The sequence below is a fragment of the Anabrus simplex genome, chromosome 6 (assembly GCF_040414725.1).
Source record: "Anabrus simplex isolate iqAnaSimp1 chromosome 6, ASM4041472v1, whole genome shotgun sequence".
Taxonomy (NCBI): Eukaryota; Metazoa; Arthropoda; class Insecta; order Orthoptera; family Tettigoniidae; genus Anabrus; species Anabrus simplex.
The window spans coordinates 190835863-190854238 of record NC_090270.1 but is presented as its reverse complement, the minus strand read 5'-3'; the positions used below and the strand labels follow the sequence as shown (position 1 = coordinate 190854238).

Here is an 18376-nt window from a genome sequence, read left to right as displayed (position 1 = left end):
GTCTGTCTGTCTGTCTGTCTGTCTGTCTGTCTGTCTGTCTGTCTGTCTGTCTGTCTGTCTGTCTGTCTGTCTGTCTGTCTGTCTGTCTGTCTGTCTGTCTGTCTGTCTGTCTGTCTGTCTGTCTGTCTGTCTGTCTGTCTGTCTGTCTGTCTGTCTGTCTGTCTGTCTGTCTGTCTGTCTGTCTGTCTGTCTGTCTGTCTGTCTGTCTGTCTGTCTGTCTGTCTGTCTGTCTGTCTGTCTGTCTGTCTGTCTGTCTGTCTGTCTGTCTGTCTGTCTGTCTGTCTGTCTGTCTGTCTGTCTGTCTGTCTGTCTGTCTGTCTGTCTGTCTGTCTGTCTGTCTGTCTGTCTGTCTGTCTGTCCACGCAACACGAGAAAACGGCTGAAGAGAATTCAACGAAAATCGGAATGTAAAGTCGGATGATGAACCGCTACAATCTAGGCTATAAATTATTTTAATCACGCTGAGTGAAATGGTAGTTTAGGGGAAGGCCTGAAATTTAATTCTCAAATATTTATGTTATTAGTGGTCGTGTCTTAGTGAAAATCGCTAGACAAAGATGGGAAATAAGTCGCTACAATATAGGCTATACACGCTGAGAAAAATGGTAGTTTAGGGGAAGGCCTAAAATTTAATTGCAATATATTTTTATTAGTGGTCGTATCTTCACGAAAATTGGTATGCAAAGTCGATGAATAGGTCGCTATAATCTAGGCTATCAATAATGTTATTCACACTAAGTGAAATGGTAGTTTAGGGGAAGACCTAAATGTAATTCTCAAACATTTATGTTATTAGTTGTCGTATCGATGAATACTACATAACCAAAGGTATAGAGAATTAAATTTCCGACCATTTATGTCTTATACATTTTTACCGTACCGGCTATGATAACACATATATTCATGAATTTGTATTTTTGGTGCTAAGTCCATATCAACGCCGAGCCACGAGAAAATGGGTAAACATAATTTAATGAAAATCACTATATAGAGTCGTGGAATAAGAAACTACAGTCTAAGCTATAAACAATTTTATTCATCCTGGATAAAATTGTAGTTTAGGGGAAGGTGCCTAAAATATAATTTAAAAATTGGTCCTATCGAAAAGTACTATATAAAAAAGTTATAGAGAATACAATTTCTGATCATTTATCTTTTATTCAGTTTTACCGTACCGACTATGATAAGAGTGGTATTTCAGTGTCGGAAGAAAACTAAATGTGAAGGCCTAATAGAAAGTGCATAACATTGATCAACAATAACATTACATTGACCATTGTTTATTGTGATGTTCTTTGTCTCTTATGCTGCCTCTCAACTCCGATAGATGGGATTACTGCTGCGTACCGAGTATCACAGCCTGACTGAATACTGGCGGGAAATAGCCAGGGAGTTAGAAAACTTTCTTCTTTAGCATGCCATTCCTCTGGTTCATACATTTTCTGATACAGTTGGTACGTAGCACTCCGGATCATCATAGTATTTCAGCTATTCGATCCCTACTCTGACGCGCTGTTTTGAAGGAGTAGTATGCATACTTAAGGCAGAGCCTCACTTAGTAGTAGTAGTAGTAGTAGTAGTAGTAGTAGTAGTAGTAGTAGTAGTATGGCCTGGTCTAGAATAACAATTTAGGCCTTTTCCAAATTATAGCACCACAATATTCAATAAATAACTTAAAATTCAACTCTAAAAAGTGCCGTTTCTAAAGAAAATCCTCTTTCCCTTCACTTTTATTAAATTCTACATTCAGTTTATTCCAAACTAGCAGTGAAGAGGGGAGTTTCTCTTCTGGCTTGGAGGAAAAATTTGCCTTCAAATCAGATAGATATTTCTGCCGCCAGTGTAGTGAATTGATATTCAGGCTCATTGGGTACTCCTAGGAAACAGAATAGTAATTGGAAATATTTTTTCCCCTGGGAGTCTCCACTATTCGACCCTCTCCCCACCGAAGAAAGCCGAAGAGTGTTCACGGTTCACGGCCGTCTGCGGTTTGGTCATTCCAGGTCTGGAACTTTGGACTGTTAGATAGGCAGCGTAGTCCTGTTCGTTAAAAGTGAGAAAATGTATGGTGTTTCATTTCAACGAGTATTTCGTAATATGAAAGCATTGCTTTTAATCGCGCCATTCCTATTGACGTCATTGTATGTTCATTTCAGTTGGGAAAACCATCTGAGGATGTAAAAATGCATTATAATGAAAACATCCCAATCTGATTGTGACTGATGGTATGAAATTGGGTCTACCATTACAGTGAAAATTCCCTCAGTCTTCGTATGAGAAAAGATGTTTGGTGACCTCCTGCCGCGTTTCTAGGGTAACGTTAAGAGCTATAAAATTTAAGACAATCTTGCTCACAACGTGTACACTATCTAACCTAGAATTCTGTATACAATGTAGAATTCCGTAGCGAAGCACGGGTACATCAGCTAGTTTACGATAAAGCCGTACCAAATTTAAACTGAGTTGGTCCATTAGCTCAGGCGTGACTGAATGAGAAATTAAGAGACACAGTCTCATTTATAACTATTAGGGAAATTTTAAAATAATTTCGTAAAGCAAGTATGATATTTTCAGGTCAATATGTCGAAACAAAAAGTCGTTTAATTCTACATCTTTCAAAATTAAATCATTGTAATATTGTAATATTTGTAATATTTATTTATTATTTATTTAATATTGAAGGACTAAAATGGCCGGCCATCTTGGAACTAATGACGTCATCATGCAAAAGAAGATGGCCGTCAAATCTCTCTGTAGAAAAATGGTGTCAAATTTCCCTTTGGGAAAATCAAATGCTTATAAATGTGTTCGAATAAATGAAACAAAAATTAATAACGGTTAATTTACTTGCATCTAAGGTGAGAGAATTGTATGGAATTTGGAGTCAAGTGTAGGATTTAGTGCATCGAAAGGGGGAAACAAACTCAGGGCCCATGAAACTACCACGTATGAAACAATCAGTTCTCAAGAGTATGGCGAGATGAGGTCGTTTTTGATGAGAGGGTCTTCTAGGTCTCTCACTCATGGTCATCCATCAATACTTCACATCACAGCATGCAAGATCACATCGACCATCGGTACTTGAATGCTCCTCTTTGATAATATGTCTCTCAGTCATGGCCATCTATCAGTATTTCAAATCACAGCCTGCACACTGCTAGGAATCATCGCGTCACACATTTCGTTTCGCTAATTTCACGACGCAAAATTTCAGATGTCCCCAGCCATAGGACGGGTTTCGCCATTTTATTACAACGCCTTGGGAGGAGCGACTAAGCCTGAACCGGGTCGCGAATGACGCCATAGAGTTTGGGCCTCGCTACTCGCCACACAGCGAACCAGTGAGGAGAGAGCCGGGTGCGCATTGGCCATCCCTTCTGCCATCACCATTGCCATCGCCCTGTCACCACATTGGAGGCCTCAGGCGTTGTGAGAAGGATCTCGAAAGTGCGCCTAGGGCATTCGCTTATGAGAGGACAATGCAGGCGCCTCCTTTCTTGAAGCATCTGGATAGGCCAGCCTCGATATTTAAGGCATGCCGAATAGGCATCAGTCGTTAAGTTTGAGTTGAGGGTTCAGTGTGGGCTCAGTCAGACAGCGATTGAGAGCGAGGAGTGTATTCAGCGAGGCAGTGCTGCGAGGTGTATATGCTGGGATACTGTATCAACGTGCTACAGTGTCGAGGGAGTGCTGCGTGTGGACTGACGGAGCAGTGAAGCTGAGTGACGAAGGGTAACAAGAAAAGACATCCGACTCCGTGACAAAATGGCTCATGTGCTGACGTTTGGTCACAGGGGTCCCGGGTTCGATTCCCGGCAGTGGCGGAAATTTTAACCATCATTGGTTAATTCAGCTGGCACGGGGGCTGGGTGTACTGTATGTGTCGTCTTCATCATTTCATCCTCATCGCGACGCGCAGGTTGCCTACGTCTTCAACTCCAAAGACCTGCACCAGGTGAGCCGAACATGTCCTCGGACATCCCCGGCACTAAAAGCCATACGCCATTTCCGTTATATATATCACAGGTTCCTATGTAACTATAAGATGTATTAATGAACAAATCATTCCAAACATTGGAAATAAACAGGCCACAGAAAAGTGATGGCGATGAACATAGAACATCGATACCAAGAACCTAGTCATAGTGCTGTCAAGAGGTCGATTGAATGCATGCAGTTATATAAAGACAAACTCGCTTTCGCTCGTTCGGGGCTCCGCTCCCAAACCCCCAATTCCTCTGCATTACAAGTGGTCACATGGAAAATTACTGTGACGAACCGGTACTTCGTTACGAAAAACGGATTGCGCCACCAGACGGCCCATATATTCGCGTACATATTTGGTCCTATAATATTTTCTCGTGGAGCCTCCGTGGCTCAGACGGCAGCGCGTCGGCCACTCACCGCTGGATACCGTGGTTCAAATCCCGGTCACTCCATGGGAGATTTGTGCTGGACAAAGCGGAGGCGGGACAGGTTTTTCTCCGGGTACTCCGGTTTTCCCTGTCATTTTTCATTCCAGCAACACTCTGCATTCTCGTTTCATAGCATCTATCAATCATTATTAAAATCAGTTTGGGAGTGGCGACTCCATCGTACTAATAGCCTATATATGATTCATTCATTTCATTCCTGACCCGGTTAATGACTGGAAAACAGGTTGTAGGTTTTCATTTTCAATATTTTCTCGTACCGTATATTCGCGGTTTATTGCAAAGATATCGTTAAACGTTTCGACGTGATGCAGATTACGTACGATTCTCACAAGATAAGAAATTATTTTCCTAACCTAACTGAGAGCTATAGTCTTAAAACTTGGTTGGTTTATTGTGGTTGAAACGCTCTACATTTCCGTTGCTTGATGTTTTCTTGTATCTGCATCGAGTTCACCGTACATTGGTTTAGATCCTTGGATTAGGAGTACAGTGTTTACGTATTACTTTCGTTTTCACATTTTTACAGGGTGATAAAATTATGCATTTTGCTCACATATGTCCCACGGACGTTCCAATGAGCCTGCCAAATTTCATGAATCTATCGGTCTTATAAGTGTAAAAAAACAGTAAAATTAATTATGGAAATTCCAAAAAATTGACGTTAAATCTGAAAAATGCAGATCTATCTATCTATCTATCTATCTATTCATGATGGGATCAGAACGTTTTGTCCATTTGGCGGTACAACTTACACTTTAGCCACAAAAAACCTCGAAACGATAGTCAGCACCATCATGAAAATTGCTTCCACATTTCAATAATTTCTGGAGGTAAAAAGTTAAACATTGGAACTCTTTCGAATTTCTCCATCGGTTGCAGGCCAAGAGTTGTAAATACGCCAAATTTTAATTTTCAGGCGCACTGCAACATATCGTCCACAATTTAGTTCAGGGGAAGGGAAGTAACAACTGGAACTTTTCCACAGGTTACAGCTTAATAGCTATCATATTGCCAAATTTCAAGTTTCTAGCTCATGCTGAAGTGGGTGAACATTTATGTCAGCCAATGAGCCAAACGCTTTTATATATATAAGATAGAGCCAGGCAATGTGCACGCTAAATAGTGCGTACATTCACTTGGAAATTTATTGCGGTCAAACGGTACGTGGTATCGAGGTACGGATTGCGCCATCAGACGACCCCTTTAGTCGCCTACATTACTGTCTTTTATTGATAGCAATTACCATTCAGCCGTAAGATAGCTCGAAACGAAAATCTGAACCGTCATTAAATTTGGCTTAATATTTCGACTTTTTAGTAGGTAAAATATTAAATATTTGAACTTGTTGCAATTTCTACGTCAGTTACAGGCTAGGATTTATAACCTTGCCAAATTTTAATTTTTTACGGCACTGCATCATGGCATCCGCCATTTTATTGGGGGGTTGGGGGAAAATTCAAAATTTGAACTTTTTGGAATTTTTCATTGGGTTACAGCCTAATAGCTATCAGACTGTCGAATTTCAAGATCCTTGTTTATGAGTCCGATATTTTGATTGTGCGGTTGGGGGGGGGGCTAAATATGAAAAATTTAACCTTTTTGGAATTTTCCGTAAGTTGCAGCCTAATAGCTATCAGGTTGCCGAATTTCACGTTCCCAGCTCATCTGGAAGTGGGCAAACATTAATGTCAGTAAGTCAGTCAGTCAGTCAGTCAGTCAGTCAGTCAGTCAGTCAGTCAGTCAGTTAGCCTTCTGGCTTTATATAATAGGGATTAGAAATATGTAACTCTATGGTCCGTTGTCTGTGTTTCTGTGTTCAGGTTTATTCTGAACTGTAGGTCCAATAAGAAATTCCAAGTTGGCCAAATTGTGCCAAAAGATGCTTTTGATTTATATTTTAAAGCAGTTGCTCTTAAATTAAATCTAAACAAAGTCCCATACTCAAAATTAAAGGATAAATACAATATGAGAAAGGTAGTAGTTCAGTGAAATACAGATGCTCATTTTCAGATAGTGACTTTAAGGATGTTAACGTCATATTAGTGCACACTAAGACTAGGTCTAATTCTACTGTAAGTTTAATAATAATAATGATATTTGCATTACGTCCCACTAACTACTTTTTAAGGTCTTCGGAGACACCGAGGTGCCGGAATTTAGTCCCGCAGGAATTCTTTAACGTGCCAGTAAATCTACCGACACGGGGCTGTCGTATTTGAGCACCTTCAAATGCCACCGGACTGAGCCAGGATCAAACCTGCCAAGTTGGGATTAGAAGGCCAGCGCCTTAACCGTCTGAGCCACTCAGCCCGGCGTACTGTAAGTTTACCACAACCAAAAGTAATTAGCACCCTAAGCCGTAAAACTGACGCAAGAAAGATAACGGAATTTAAGTCACTTTACAAATACTTTTCATTAGAAGAAAAAGAGGTTTGGGACTGTCTCCTGAAGTGAAACTTGTCTCAATGATGTCAAACTGAGAATGCTAGTGTATTACAATTATTTGTTAAATGAATAAAATGAATATAAATATTCTATGTCCTTCATCTCTGAAATAAATGTATTTATGTAAGCCATTTTGTTCTGTTGATATCGGATATTTTAAATGGATCTCCTCCCTCCCTGTCATTCACAGCATGGAACATTCGCTGAGCTTCATAACTGATGTTTTAATAAAAATGGACTCAGAACGGTTTGGTTCTACACCATCTAAATATCACTTGTACCAGATCAAGATATTTTTACCTCATAAAAATGACTGGAACGTAAACAGCTTCCTATTGGACAAAGACTGTACTGTTATAGTAATATAACAGGCAGACAATAAATATAGCACATATCAATAACATTACTCCGTGTATGATAGAGTAACCATCGGAATTTCAACAACTGGGGGAGGAGTCATGTTTTGTGATGAAGGAAAGGCAAAGATGTTATGCTGTAGAGCAAAGTGAATCTCCATTTCGTACGTCCAGGCTCTTGAAGAAGGAGGAGGGGGAGGAGACTTCCAATATTCGTACTCACGGAACTTACAGGGATATACTGCTTGGCTCTATGCATGACCGCCTTTGTGTCCAGGAATTTATCTTGGCATTCATTTTTGGAGTAGGCTAAATGAGCCTCACAACCATGTTTCTCTCCAGAAGTGTAAATCTCGTTTTTCAATGTTAATTCGTGACAGGGAATCGAACCTACGTCTTACCAGGTGAACTGATGACGCATTTACCGCCGTAGCTATGCAGCCTCAGGACTGTATACTACCCTATGATAATCTATGCTCTTATGCCTTTCAACTGTGCACTGCAGAATTTTGTTGGGTAACACAAAATCAGTGTTCTGGAGTGGCCTCTCAGCAGTCCAGATCTTAATCTCATTGAAGATATTTCCGGTTGTCTTAGACAACTTCGGGAACTTCGGCATCGACAAACACGGCAATAGTTAGAGGAAGCTCTAAACAGCAGTGGCAATATTATACATCAAATTTGAAGCCTGATTAGAAGTACACCGAGTTGCTGTGTTGCAGTACTGTAATTCGAGCCAGAGGAGACAAATCGGATTACTAATTTTCGAAAGGAAACCGAGCGGTCTGGTTTGAGGATTGTTTTGTTTATGTATCGAAGTTGTCAACACGCGCTGCGGCTATAGAGTCAAGCTTTGAATTAGGGAGACCTGTGGGCTGCCTTGAGGGTGGTTTTCTGTGGTTTACTGCATTCACTTCCAGGCCAATGCTGAAATAGTTCCTATCCATAAGCTACATCCTATACCTTCGACCTCCTCTACCCAATTTAATTCACCATCATTCATTTTATTTTCATTAATTTCTTAAGTGAGGTTGTTGACAAGAAGGGCATCCTTCCATAGAATCCCATATAATTTCATTACACCTCACTCCCGACCTCGTATCAGGAAACTGGACTAAGGAGTAGGCATAAAAACTAATTTTTCAAAGAAAATAAAGAGACTCTTTTCCTAATATCGCCAACATGTACATTAATTTTACACCACTCAAATTTATTTTGTTCTGAATATTAATGAAGAGAGTTCACCGTAAACTGTTGCTTCATTAACCTTACAGGTAAATAGTTAGGCGTTTGTTTTGCAATTAGTGTTCGATAGAATGTATCGTGTAGGATTAGACGTGCCGTCTCACTCCACAGGCCTGTATGCATGGGAAGTTCGCGGTAAGAAAATCAGCCTGTTTAAGGCAGGTTGTTTCTGACAATTCTGACAAACGACAGTGTATGTGTTACTTTCAATATTCCGGGTGTACTACAAGATACATTGGCCTTCAACTATTAGATGTCTCTATCATCGATTTAATTGCTCCCCCTAGCGGGATGAACTCTAATTATTTTATAAAGGAACGCTTATTTTTGCAGTTGGCAAACCTTAGATTTTGAGGATTGTTTTGTTTGATGTTGTCAACACTTCAGCTGGTTCCTTCTTCAATCGTAATCAACTTATCCGAAACCTGTAAATATTTTCTTATGCCAATTAAAATTGGGGGTGTGTACACGAATCCAGTCTATCAGTTAAGAGTCCTGGAAGCTTCCACTTTAAAATAGTATAAAACAGGGCGCTTTATGGCCGTATTGTCTAAATTGCTAAAGTGTAAAGAGGGTGAACTGACGTGAACAAGGAGGCAGGGGCGCGACCTGTATGATGAAGGCCCTGCGACTCAAGGTAATGGAATAATTTTCATAGACTTTCCATAGCTCCTACGGATAGTTTGAGGGAAAGGATTCAACCTCTTTTATGTAATGTAAATTTCTAATTTTGGTGGTTTAAATGTAGAATTTCAGCAAGTCTGAGGAATCTACATATTTCCCAGTGGGGAATAGAACAGAGCGAGTACCCTCTATCGATTCCCATTCAACTTAGCATGGGGTGACTGAAGTTTTCAAAACCTCTAAAATTCTTTAAAATTTATTTGGCATTAATATTTCTCATTTAGGCACCCCGGTGTAGAATAGGATTGCCTCTGTATCATTGGACCTTAGGGTTTTGACTATTCCTATGAGGAGGGCAACTGTTTCGCCTCCTATCCCTTTTGTTTATGGCCAGTCATGTTCAACGTTTCTTTTTACATTAAAGCCATTTAGTATGGGCAATCCTGTCCCTGTTTATTCAGTAATTATTGCTGGTGTTAGTTCCCTGTAAGAACAGTGAGTTTATAAACTTTTGAGCAATAGATGAACTTACATCGGGGCAACTTGATGTCAATACTTGTCGAGAATAAACTATAGGTGGTCAAGTGGAACTTAAGTCGGCATAAGAAACTGATGCCTATGTGAGGCTGGACTATGGTATAGTTGGAGCGCAGACTCCTTCAAGCGTACTTTCCTGGAGCATTTCTTGCTCTTATAAAACATTGTACCTGTCAAGAGCAATAACACTCTTTTCTATGTAAATCAACCAAACCGTTAACAATATTGTAAATTTTGTACCTGATTTTCGGACTTTTAAGTCCTTGTTATTGCCAGAAATGACGAGCTCATTAATATTGTTGTTATTCATTCAGATCTTCTATTTACCAACTGTCAAACTAGAAAAAAAAAGAAAGGAAAGAAGTACAATTTCAAAATTTGTCGTGTTAAGTTCTGATCAAATTAATTCCTTGTCCACCCATTCACCCAAGGCGCTTCTTATTCCTCTGTGATCCACGGAAACTTCGGAACAGTCATAGTAATACATTTAGTGTGATGATGAAACCTCTCCCTGGTTCACACTCGGAGCGCTCAATTACGCTCTTGGTACATTTCGAAAGGCCGTAGCGAGTAAATGGGTCGACCGTTTTAAAAGATTCTCGCCATGTTTATTTCGAACAAAAAAGGCTGACAAATATGAGTAACACTGTAGTGTATATGCCAACGGCCATACCATGTTGAATGCACCGGTTCTCGTCCGATCACCGCAGTTAAGCAACATTGGGCGTGGGCAGTACTTGGATGGGTGACCACTGTAGTGTATAAGGTTAACGGTTGTGAATAACTGGACAATTTGCCGCAAAATAGTTTGGAAAATAAACCATTTGAGCGGATTTTTTATTTATTTTTTTAAATTAGCTTTACGTCGCAGCGACACCGACAGGTCTTATGAAGACGATAGGATAAGAGCTAGGAGTGGGAAGGAAGCGATCGTGGCTATAATTAAAGCGTGAAAATGGGAAACCATGGAAAACTACATTCAGTGAGGTTCGAATCCACTATCATAATTGAGCCATCTAGCTGATGAACCAAGCCACACCATACTTCTCTGTCCAAAACATTCAGTATGGTTTATAATAGCATTTTCTAGCACAGTGAGGAAATCAGAGGCAAACTACCTCACTCCTCATCTTGCGTAGGACGCCTCATTTTAGCGCCACCATCGGTTGTTGGCGGTTTCCCTGTAACTGTATAACCTTTGGTGGTGCTATTTGAGGATCCAGCAAGCCTCTGGGCTGATGACTTAGCAGTCACGGGGCGCGTACTAGCGCTGGAACGCCCGTCACAAACGTGACGCTATTTTGCCAAACTGATATATCTGTCTATAAGGATATCGCCTTTATAATTGTATTGTTGCAAATGTCAACTTTGAAGCTATAATTTGACACCGAAAAATAATTCTGTGACGTCACCCGTCAAACTAAGATACCCGCCAAATACGACGAGATTTTGCCGGTGCCACGCTCGAGGACAATCGTAACTACGGAACCATCAGTCCGATTTCAGTAAAACAAAGTGTCGTTTAGAAGCCTACATAATGCCCTATACAAAGATTTAAAACTTATTCCATTTGGTGAAGCTGTTAGTGACGGGCATCTCTTCGAAAAAAAAAAAGTGAAATTTTCGTCGAATGTTCAACGCCCGATTACTCCACCATTGATAAAACAACTAAATTCCGAATAAAATGACACTAAAACAGCTCTGCAGGACCAAACTCGAGTGTGCAGTGATAAAAAGAAACATAGATTTAACATATACTAAAACATTTATGTAATCACTGAACCTTATGACTCATACCTCTCATATATTATCCTGTACTTAATAGCCTAAATGTGTGTTGAAATAGTGTAAGTTAAAATAAACCACCATTAGTGTTCTTTCCCCGGGCAGGTTTTCACATGGCAGCTCTCCGTGCAGTCCTGTCACCTGCTACCCTCTTCGTTTTCTCATAGTTGGCTTCTATCCTTATACTATCAATCGTCTGATATCTTCTTCCATTTCTTCCATTTTCTTCCATTCACCATTCCTTGCATAGAATCTCTTAGTAAACAATCTCTTCTCATCCAGTGTCCAAGACAATTGTGTTTCCTCTTCCTGATTACCTTTAATATTTCCCTTTCATCCCCTCACTCTTCTCAGCACCTTCTTATTTCTCACTTTCTCTACCCATTTTATCCCCTCCATCCTCTTCAAAATCCACATCTCAAATACTTCCAGTTTTCTTTCTTCCACTTTCTTCAGTGTCCATGTCTCAGCTCCGTATAAAGCACTTCGCAATTTTCTTCCTCCTGTGCACGCACCCAAAAAAAGCCTTCTCTTCTTATTAAGTGCCTCCTTGGTAGTGGTGATACGAGTTTTTACCTCCGGTTTGCATCGCATGTCTTCCGTTATTGTGCTTCCCAAATATCTGAAAGCACTTACTTGTTCTATATTATCTTGTCCTAACTTGACAGTTGTTCTTACTTTTATTGCACTTAACGTCATGCGTTTTGTCTCTTTCTCATCGATTCTTATTCCGAATTCTTCACAGGTCTTATTTAAATCTTCTATCATTCCAAACATAGCTCTTTCACTCTCTGCCAAAAACACCATAACATCAGCAAATCGAATACATTCTATCCTCCTACCACCAACCCGCACTCCTATTTTTTCCTTCCATACATTTCTGAATAATATGCTCCAAATACGTGTTAAACACTATTGGGGGAGACAACAGATTTGTCTTACTCCACTTCCAATTGTGCTTTCCTCCATCTCATTCCCAATCTGCACTCTTATTTTCTGTTGTAGGTATAGATTCATAATCAGCCTTCTTTCCCTCCGATCAACTCCATTCTTCCTTAGAATGTCCATGAATTAAAATAAAATAATTAAAGAGATAAAAATTTAATGTACAGGAAATATAAATGTATGATGCAACAATAAACATCAGCAAAAACTGTATAATAAAATGAAGAATAAAATAAATGACGAAATATATTTTTACTTTAGACTATTTCACGCCGTTAAAATTAATGGCAGTGTCATTTCTCCGCCGACTAATTAAATTTTATATATCTTTATTTTGCCATTATGGACGTGGTTGGCGAATTACTTGTGCATGAAATGTCACTTTCCACCACATGCATAATTGTACATCAGCACTCGTTGTCGGGTCTCACACCTATCGGAACGTGTGAACCAATCACTGGCATACAGTTGAATGTTTACATTTCTGTCAAGCTCTTGTGCTTAATATTTCCTTGCCGATATTCCGTGATCAACCCTTCCTTGACTCGGCGGTAATAGTTCTGTTAGATATTACGAGAGAGTTAGCACAAGTTACGATCGCTATGTTGTGGTGTAAATCAACAGCATTGACTTATAGATTACAAATACGTTGTTGGAAGTCACGACCGCCTGATGTTTCACTCACCCTACAGTTCACACACGGTAATAGAACCAACACAAATGTCATCCGGCCGAAAGGTATTGGGTATACTATGGATGATAATCCTTTCCGCTCCAGTGTCTCAAGGCCGGCAACCAAAATATTGAGTGTCTCATAAGAAAGGCCCGGATTTGTAGGTTTTAATCTAAATTTTTCCTCGGTACTTCATTAAATTTGGAGATATATATTCGTTTCACACTTCATGAAGCAGAATATGTGAATTTCATCGCACCTAAAGGAGGAGTTGACACCTAAAATAACCTGAATATCTGTTTGCCTTCTTCAAATGAATAATGTTATTTTTCCGTTGAAAGCTACTGTAAAAGTATTTTCCACCATTACTCCTGTCGTCCACAGAAAATGCAGCAGGCAAAAGGTGGGGTGAATGGTTGCTTCAATACTTTTTTAACTTTAATTGTTATGTTGTACCAACTCAAAGCCCGAGTCCCATCCAGAATTTATCTCAGGGGGTGTTACGGTCCGAATCTATCGCAACTAACAAACAATAAAAAAATATGAAGATATAAGATCTCCAAATAAATGTACGGGCGCCATCTAATCAGTACTACAGGGTGGAAGGGGGCACTCAAATCATTAACTTTAAGGCTCATCATATAAACACAAAAAAATATATATTAAATCAGATCAAAGGGAAAAATTGGAAGGCTCCGTCCTAGGAATGGGGACGGATATTTAAACGATCACCAAGGGTTTACTATTCTACAAGAACAAGAACCTGGAACTGTTTTCTTGCAATGCTAAAGGAGCATTTTATTTAAGACAAAAATTTAACAAACTACAACATTCGTTGACCCTTATTTTGCCGGTAATTTGGCAAATATTTCCTGAAAATTTCACATATTATTTTACAGTTTTGACCACCCATCCAGTTGGGAGGTGGAACCGTTGATTTCTGATGGCTGCAATTCGACCCTCGTGAACACAATGACCATTGATGGTCATTGACCAATTACCTGTTGGCCAGGTGGGCGCGATCACATGAATCATGTCATCGTCTCCACCTCTGTTGAGATGAGACCAACCCGGGATAATACAAACTCTCCCCGGGATCCTAACCAAGATATGCTAATCGTTAACTGAAGGAAACGACAAAGAGACTCTAACCTAATGGTCCAGTATATTTAATTTCCAATCTTTAGAATTTAGTCACATATGTTAAATCCCAATATAAACCATCAAGCTCCGAATTCACATCGGTCGGGACATAATAACGGTATTCGAACCTGCAACCTTATTTTCGTACTGCCGTTAATTTATGGGAACACCATGTCCTCCCAAGACAAATCTCAAATCCCATGGCACCTCGCACCTGGGCAAATACATCCAAACCCTGCAAGTGGTAAATTTTTCATTCCTTTTCATTTGAAGTCCATTTATTCCACTGGAACTCTTCAAAGCATTTAATTCACTAATTAATCCTCGGTGCGTGGACTCTCCTGCCACTCATGACACTGGAATCGGCATATTATATCGACGTAGGCCCCAAGAATCATCTATTTCTTCATCAACATCAGTGCAATTCAATTTCATCTCATGCCGGATTTTTGTCCCGCATGAATTCCAACATAAAAATTTGGCTCAAATCACTCTGGGCTTTCAACATTGCGTGACCATCATACACAAGTGCCTCTATCACTTCTAAACAAATATTTATGATTATTATGGAGTCCAAACGATAAATCAACAATTAATGTTAAAATCAAATTTACTGCCCGAATTATAGTCTTCCACGCCACATGTTATATCCACATTTAAATTAAATGCAATCATTCTATCAAACTAAGCCCGTGCCATTATTCACAAAGCATTATTATTAAACACTCGTTTAGACATCACCCGTTTTATCACTCCGATACTTCTACTGATTATTATATTTCTATCCACTGGCGAAACTTCGCGTCACAAATAATCATTGATATTTACAAACAATCCAATGGAATTTATTCCGTCTCACCACAATTCAATTTACTGGCAACTCTCTACCTCTGGATAATCTTACAACATGCCTTAATATCTATAAAGCTTCCGATAACTGAAAACACATTTAAGCATTTCTAAAATGAATCTTAATCTTATCTTTACGTGAAACGTGTTCCTATACAATCACGAACGATTCAAGCACTTGAACAAACAAATCAACCCTAATCTACTCTAGTAAGTAATCAAAATTATGATTATATTTTAGAATGACAGCGCTTCTTCACCCTGATCTTGGTCCATGGAAAGGATGTTGGGTCTTTACTGATCCCGGAAAAGCGAGCTGTTACAGCTCTTTAAGTTTTAAGCAATCTTCTTGATTTTAGCAACTATTTCGGATATGGATTTTACTCCCAAGGGTCAACTTCTACGGAACAGTTACGTGGTAACGTAACCATCTTATTTCTGGTGAATTCTTTTAATCTTGAAAATTGCAAGTTCTACCTTTATATGAGATATGCTTGGTAAAACTACCATACTCAGTACGTGGTTTTTCATGTTCACTTCTCCCTTCCGGGTAATTTTATCTATAAAACCTAACATGGTGGAGGGGAACGGCTGTTTTGCTTATTGGGATCCTGGTTGAATACAATTTCAAGTTTAATACCGTTTGCGAATTTGTACTTGACTATGTATTCCTTATTCAATTTTTGGCCTAATCCATCCCTCACCGAGTAATTTCGACACACATGGTTTTATTATCTGAGTGTAATGTAATTACTATGTATATCTAAACTATTTACGTCTCTCTGGTCATATTGGTCATATTTTGATTATATTTTATTTCCTTATTTAACCCTTTGCTGCTGATTTTAATAATTGTATATTATTTCTTTAATTTCATCGGGGAATTTCTTGTTTGAGGGAATTTAATTTCTCATATTTATTGCTCATTATGGAATGCACTACGCTTGCGAATTGGATTTACCTGTAACTACTTATGCTTGATTACCCGACCTACTTTACGTTATTATTTTAAAGTTAATAGATTTTAATTTCTTAGAACACTGTTATGCTAATTGAAATCGTGACCTTGTAATCTCATGTTCTACGTGTTATTTCAAGTAGGTTTGTCCCATACACATTTATCTTTCGTTTCCTTTTCTTCGAAATGTGCGTATCGTTACGCTGGTTAAATTTATGATCATAATATTAATTTGCATTGATTTTAGATTATATGCAATACCTGTTAGTGTGTAATTCCACGTCGATTATTTTCGTTTTCAGCCCAGTGTGCACTGAACGTTCTGTTTCCTTGTCATACCCTTGATTGAATATTTGTACGTTGTATGTTCTAAGAATATAAAATGTAATTGTTATTTAGTAAAGTTGGTTTAATCCAAGTAAATTAGTGCAGTATCTCGTTGACATTCTTTCGCGTTTTGGCATTAGATTTACTCCGCTCTCTGGAGAGTCCTGGGTTTTCTACGTTGAATTGAATTATCTCTGGCCGGGTCAGTGCAAGGTAAGTTAGATTGTATTTGTTTGTGTACTTGTAGTATAATTCATTCTGAATTGTGTTTTGTCTTGAGAGCATGAAATTGTAATGCAATGAGGGCTATTTTGCGAGCTATTCCACTGACTACTTAGTCATTTCTTTTATAGTATTATAAATATACTTACGATTTTGTTTTTATTTTCTGTTAAATGTGAGCAGGAATCCCATCTCGAGTAGCATAAAACTGCAGTTGCGTTCATTGCTAGTGTAGTTAGGAGAAATAAGTCCCACAGCTACATGAAGCAAAGGCTTACCTGAAGATAACTTTCGCCTATGCCAAGTGTTGGGACACCAACTTCCCTTGGAACTTATTAACCAACCCGGCCCTGAAAACATCCACGAAGCAAAACCTATAAAAGACCCATTTTAAGCATACAAGAAACCTAAAATATAGGTTTATACCACCTAAACGTCTACTCGCAAGTCTCTCGAGTCCAAGTGAATAGTGATGCATTTCCTGCGCGAGTGTGCGAACCACAAGGTGTTGCAACATTCCTCTGAAACTCGGCCCTCGACTTGTTTTAAAGGATCATATTTCCGGTAATCCTCTTCGCGTTCGTAACGCAAGTGCAACGTCCTATTAGAATTTCTTGCCTCCACGGTACTGTATATTGGAGCTCCTTTGTTTATACTCGCATTAACAAATTGCTAATTTGCAAAAATGAAATTAAGCAGAACGAAGCCCATTCCAAGAACTCTTCAATAAAGAACATTATATGCAATTAAATAAAACTTGAGTGTTGTTCTTCATTTCATTTCAGTTTCCTCTCGCTTCTTTATATAAAAACTCTGTATTGAACTGTGAGCTTATATTACTTAATCGTAAAAAGGGATGAGGAACATAATGCAATTTAAGCCGATCCTTGGCCACCTGGAATTTGTCTCATGACCCTTGAAATGGTGAATCTTTCCAGAATTATTTCTGTTTTCAAAATTTAATACACCGGGAACAAATATTACATTATTAGGCTGTATAGGGTGGGCAAAAAGTAGCCGTGCACTTTGTAGGCATGCACTTAACAGAGTTCAATACAGTTTAATCTCATTAGTGCTCTTATAGACAAGAGGTTTCCTAGACGAGGTGGTAAAATCATTCGGAAGGTTACGAATTCTATTCCTCATTGCGAAGTCGAAAAATTTAAGAAAGGAGATTTCCTATTCTGAGACGGCACATGGCCCTCAGGTTCACACAGTCTACACCAGGGCCTCTCAGACTGCATGCACCATGTGCATGCACTGTGCACGGTGCAAAAGACGACTTCGCTTGGTTGACCAGAGTGCAGACCCCCACTCCTCGATTTGGAGCAATAGCACTGTCTCTCTTTTTCACCGGGTCTGTCTCGTTCGCTCCGCCTGTCTCCCTCTTTCTCACTTGCTCCCTAGCGCTCCAAATCCGGGCTAAGTTGAGCCGAGTTGAGCCGAGCTTAGCCGAGTAGCCCAGAGACGAAGCGTTGGTCCGAGCCGAGCCGAATGGGACCAATGCACTGTCCACAGGAACTCTGCGCCTCAATTTGCACGCGTGAGATTTTGGGCGTTTGAGAGGCCTGGGTCTACACCAAAACTGACTACCGCGTTAATTTCTAGGGGCAAAGGCGACCGGGAATAGAGAGAACCATTCTATCCCGCTTAGAGTTGAGGTTATGAATGGTGTAATCTTTACCTTCCACTTCTCCATGGGCATTCATGGCCTGTGCGGAGATGAATTTGCTTTCTTAGCTCAAACTGACCTCCTTCAATCTTGCAACATTAAACGAACCGTCCATAACACTAAGATACATTGTACGACACAAAACCGTATCTGCTCTAG

At 39.5% G+C, this 18376-nt stretch overlaps 1 protein-coding gene and 1 pseudogene across 1 annotated transcript in view; one reads left to right on the top strand and one right to left on the bottom strand.

Annotated features, from left to right (window-relative positions):
* The window catches only part of LOC136876294 (juvenile hormone esterase), a 533707-nt gene that overhangs the window by 442816 nt on the left and 72515 nt on the right, over positions 1 to 18376 (bottom strand). The gene's annotated exons all lie outside the window — the stretch shown is intronic.
* Positions 10303 to 10423, top strand: LOC137501364 (5S ribosomal RNA; annotated as a pseudogene).